Source organism: Papaver somniferum, unplaced genomic scaffold (assembly GCF_003573695.1).
Source record: "Papaver somniferum cultivar HN1 unplaced genomic scaffold, ASM357369v1 unplaced-scaffold_137, whole genome shotgun sequence".
NCBI lineage: Eukaryota > Viridiplantae > Streptophyta > Magnoliopsida > Ranunculales > Papaveraceae > Papaver > Papaver somniferum.
In genome coordinates, this window is record NW_020622934.1 from 15490366 (window position 1) to 15495510 (window position 5145).

The 5145-nt window shown below is 35.6% G+C and overlaps 1 long non-coding RNA gene across 2 annotated transcripts; it reads left to right on the forward strand.

Annotated features, from left to right (window-relative positions):
- Positions 1 to 215: 215 nt before the first annotated feature.
- Positions 216 to 2490, forward strand: LOC113334435. 2 transcript variants are annotated; one of them, XR_003352789.1, is made up of 7 exons: positions 216 to 477; positions 607 to 690; positions 968 to 997; positions 1160 to 1224; positions 1740 to 1838; positions 1953 to 2042; positions 2136 to 2490. It is a non-coding gene; the product is annotated as an uncharacterized LOC113334435 (long non-coding RNA). The 2 variants fall into 2 exon arrangements; XR_003352791.1 differs by having other exon boundaries at positions 2141 to 2490.
- Positions 2491 to 5145: the final 2655 nt, after the last annotated feature.

Consider the following 5145-nt stretch of genomic DNA (forward strand, 5'->3'; position numbering starts at 1 on the left):
TCTCCACATTACAGAGTGATTCTTTCCTTTTGCACCGTGTCATTCCTAATTAATCTTTTTATCTGCCGTGTCACTTGCCATGTCATTCCTAAACTAAAAACTTAAAACTTTCGTAATAAAGGAAGAAAAAAAACCTAAAAACCTAGCAAGATACAGGTTTAATGTATTCCCAAAGCTTTGAACAGAATCCCGAGAAAAAAAAACATTCCGTCTTTTTTCTCCTTCTCTCTCTACTCTCCATCTCCTCATGTTCTTTACTGTATTCTCATCCTCTCCTTTCTCAGTTGTCCTTCTCTGTCATCGTATATGCTTTGATTATTCTTTAATCAACGAACGAGTTTTGGTATTGATCCTTAATTTGGTGATATTAGGGTTTCAATAGAATCCCTCTATTTTAAAAAGAAGCTGTTGAAAAGAACCTGTTCGATCCCTGAACTATACTTAAACCTAACCGAAAGTTCTCTCTCCATTCACAGTGTACGCCTCTCCCTGATCTCATTCTCTCCCTTTTTTTTCTTTTCAGAACCCTAATATTCTGTGTTCTTCATTTTTTTTAATTTAATTAACTATACATTTCTGTTTTGTTATCTTTTGTATGTTTTGCAGGGCTTTGCTGTAAACTTTTACTTCCCGTCATATGGTGAGTCGAGTTAAAAATAATGGTGTGTAGAATCATTTAAACTATGAAAGGTAATCAAACTATTCTCTACCACCTCCACCTCCCATCTCTAAGTCATTTACATTGCCTGATAAACTAACGGCGTGTAAAATCGCTAAAACTATTTTTCCCTACTGATCTTATTCTGTACTCTTAATTTCTTTTGATAGCCCAATGTTTTCTCTATGATTATATATTCTCTATACAATTTTTGTCCATTTTAAATGGATTTTGATATTGTGTTTTTGATTCGAATTGATTTTGAGAATTATGGAATGCCACTTCCTAAGATACGTTCTCTATTTACAGATTCAAAGGGGATTAGGGCTACACGTGATGGTACACATGGTTTTTATATCCTCAAAATCCTGATTTTTTTTTTTTTTTTTAATTTGGTTATGTAGGGTTTAGATACTCATGAATAAGACCTCCAGATTCCACCCTCTACGGGAGAACTACTCTAGACAACAACTTATTTTTTGTATGTTGTTGTATTTGTAGGAATTAATGTCTTGATAATAAGCTCAAGAAGCCTGAATCACTCGGGGTTGTAGTTTCATTGAGTGGTAAGGAATTTGGTCCAGTAGTTGTTTTTTGATTAACCCATCTATACCCTGTCTGTTTTTCCTTTGATTGACAGTAGTTTATCAATTAACTTATCTATATACCCTGTCTGTTTTTTGTTTCTCTAGGAAGAATTATGCAGAAAACAACCATGAACTGCAACAGTAAGCTTTATATAGGTCTCTGAAATTAACACATCTGTTAAAAATGTACATGAGTTGTATTTGAATCAGCCACATAAATCCCCAGGCTTCCAACCGCACAATGCTACTTTGAAATTCTCCTTATGTAATAGTAGTTGGTTTTGAATGATCAGTGAAATGATATTTTTTCAGCAATACTGTGTCTTATTTAACAACTGACTTTACATGTGACAGTTAATCAATCTACAAAAAGGTTTGGGTTTATACCGTAATCTTCTTCTGTTATTTTTGATTTTTGTTGTTATGTTTATTTTTCTCTCTTTGATATGTTTTGATTAATCCGTGACTATTAACACTTTAAGTTTTTAACGCAGATTTTTCTCTTGATTTATGTCCTACGGGTTTGGATAGGGTTTGATTCACCGGTGCGCTGACGGGCTCGGTTTGGAATTTTCATACCAAAACAAACATAGGTTAGGGTTTCTCTGCTTTCTTCTAATTTTTTTTTTTTTTATCTTGATTTATGTTTTACGGGGCTTGGCTAGGGTTTTATTTTGATTATTGATTTGTGTAGTTTAATTTTGCAGGTACAATTTTTATTTGAAAGAAAAGTGGATAAACAACCCGACTCTATGACTTTATACTAGGTACCAGGAATTGTTGCTGAGAAGAAAAAGGTTTCTTTCTAAACTACTAGCATTTATTTCTTATGTTTGCAAAACTATTTAATTTAGCTTTGTTGGTCTGATCACAATCATATGTATTTTTAGAGCAGCCTGCTGCTGGAGTTCCCTTGGCCGGAGTTGGTGAGACCATTTGCAAATTTCCATCAGACCCAACTGTGGTTTTAGGGAGTCTATCAGTTGTAGCTCCTTTCATCTGCACTGGACTTGGATTCGTTTCTGTGTTTTATCCTTACAAAAGCTAATCTGTATACGTTCCTAAAGAGGCACTGTTCCAAAGCACTGTCTTAGTTGTCTTCATCTAGGTTGTTGTTTAAGTAAACAATGCACTTGATTTGATCTAGATGAATGTTGTGTGGTTGTTTTGATGAAACAGTTTACTTAGCCGTGTGTGTTTGTTTTGATGAACAAGATAAATTCTTTCTTTGTGTGGTCTATTGATGTGTGGGCAACAATCTCAGAAAGCCTTCACCACATGAACAATGTGCATCAATCAAAAGACTATGCCTTCCCTACAGCCAAGACTGGGTTATTTGGAGGAGCTGCATTTCTCTGCCTCAATGCAATGGTGTTTTGGTTAATTTTCCAAATGTTGACACACAATGCTAGAGAGGACTACCTCAAAATAAGGGTGATTATGGACAGGTTCTTGCTACCACCGATTACGAAGCCAAGCTAAACCATTCATTAGCTATATTATTACAGTTCAAATTTTGATGCATCTCAAATAAAGTCACATAGTCGAGATTGTGATGTCTCGCGAGAAGTTGCTACTGGCATTATCGATTACCAGGTTCATCAAATACATAGGGACAGGGCGAGGCCAAGCCATACCAAATCAAATTGGGGCGAGGCGAAGTCGAAACCGAACTTTACCAAATCAAATTGGGAAAGGACAAGGCGAGGCGAAGCCATTCCTGATCAAAAAAAGACAGCGAGGGGCGGGGCAAAGCCATACAACACCAAATAAAAAATGCATCGGAACGGGGCAAGGTGAAGCCGAATCACACCTAATAAAAAATATAGATGAAAGAACAAAAATGCCGGAATCGTAGCACGGGCACAAAATCTAGGATAGCTATTAAAATAATAGATAGATGCTTTCCATTTTCTCAATTATCATGTCACTTTTTTTTTATATTGTGTTATCTCTCTCTACGTGTGGATTTGAGAGATATAAAAGCAAATTTCCCAAATGAAACCCCAGTGAATATCTCAGAAAGGAAAAAAAAAAACCCTAAAATCTCTCTACTGGTATACATGAAATTTTTCTATAAACCTAGCCATTCTCTCGGATTTCGAATCTCGTTTCCCTTTCTTCTTCTAATTTTTCTGTTAACATTTTAAAGTTTCGATCATGGATACATGGAGATCTATACCTCTTCAGATAAGTGCTCTCTCTTCATTCGATTTTGATTGTTATGTTTTCTTAATGACTATACGAACTCTAATTCTGTCTTAGAACTACCTTGTTGTGCAGTAAAAGCATGGTCGATAAGATAAGTCCATTCACATTTTATAATTTGAAGAAGCATTTGGATCTGTTCTTTTGTCATCTCGGGAAATGTATTCACCCTACTGCACTTGCAGATAAGCTTTTAGTTTCTCTGGGGTCCTGTTGCAATTCTCAGGATGTGGGGTTTCTTTTTGTTCCTTGTCATGGCTAAGCTGTGGGGAATTGTTGTGTTTCTGCACACCATAATTTGGGGGTTTGCTAACCCAGGTGAATTCCACGCTTAACTTATCTTATCCTCATCAATTTTTTGTTTATAATTGTGTGTTCCAATCTGTTTGTTGTTGCTATAAGTAGTATTTGCTATTTGATCATGGTTTTTGCTTACTATTTTTATTTTCATGGATTTTGGATTTATGGAAATAGATATCAAGTTTTCTATTTTGTATTGGTTGATTGAAGCTGGACCCTAAATGTTTCCTATGTAACTTTCTATAAGTCAAGTGAGACTGATTTGTGCTTATAAGTTTCTCTTTCAAGACAATTTTTTCTAGAAAATTTTTGATTGCACATTTTGATATCTTTCCATGAGATGAATGCTGTAGTTGCAACAAAATGTGGCTGCATTGGTTATTTCCTCGACATATTGAAGATATTTTGGATTGATATATTAAGATGGTTTTTTCGTTTTAATCACATATTGTAAGATCTTTTCGATTGATGTATTAAGGGAGTCATTGCGTAATTCGTGATGTCACACAGTGGAAGTCTCAAGCCCATGCAATACTGGATGTTTGTTCATGTGCGTCTTCCGTGATGAGCTTTTTCTGGTATGATGCACATGAAATTGGCCAAAACAGAAGGGCTACATAAGATTTCATTAGAAGTTTCGGAATCTCCGCATTAGAAGTTTCTGCTGCCTCATTTTTCTTTTTGTTCTATTCTCTTCAGCTGAACTACGCATATGTCAATTTTAATTTTCTTTTTGTTCTATTCCACTATAGAAATTTTGCAGTAGTAACTTTCTCGCCCAGAATTTTGAGTGTTTATGCTAGATGTTACATATGTTTATAAAGCTTTTATTTTTGCCAAACGATAAAGCTTGTTACCGAGCGAGGATCTCGGAGTAATGACATCTAAACTTGACTTGTATTCTCAGGCGCCAAAAAGAGACTAGTGACCTATTATAGAATTTTGTGTGTTTGATGAATTGGTATTTTGCATTTGTACTCTGCAGACTGGTTTGTGTTTCCAGAGTTATAATGAATATATATACAGTGTTGTTGTTGCAAGAAGTAGCTGAAGCCCACTTGGTTGAGTTGATTGAGGACAGCAATACGTGCTGGATCCATGCCAAGGGACTATCACAGTATACAGTATTTGGATCTTTCCATGCCAAGACAATTTTTTCTAGAAAATTTTTGATTGCGCATTTTGATATCTTTCCATGAGATGAATGCTGTAGTTGCAACAAAATGTGGCTGCATTGGTTATTTCCTCTACATATTGAAGATATCCATGCCAAGGGACTATCATGCGTAAAGATGTTCAGTGGCTAGGAAGGCAAGCTGAGGAGAAAGGGATGATGCGAGTTTTAAGAAGTTTCAAGTAGTGTCAGTTCTATCATGTAGACGGCGTTTCATT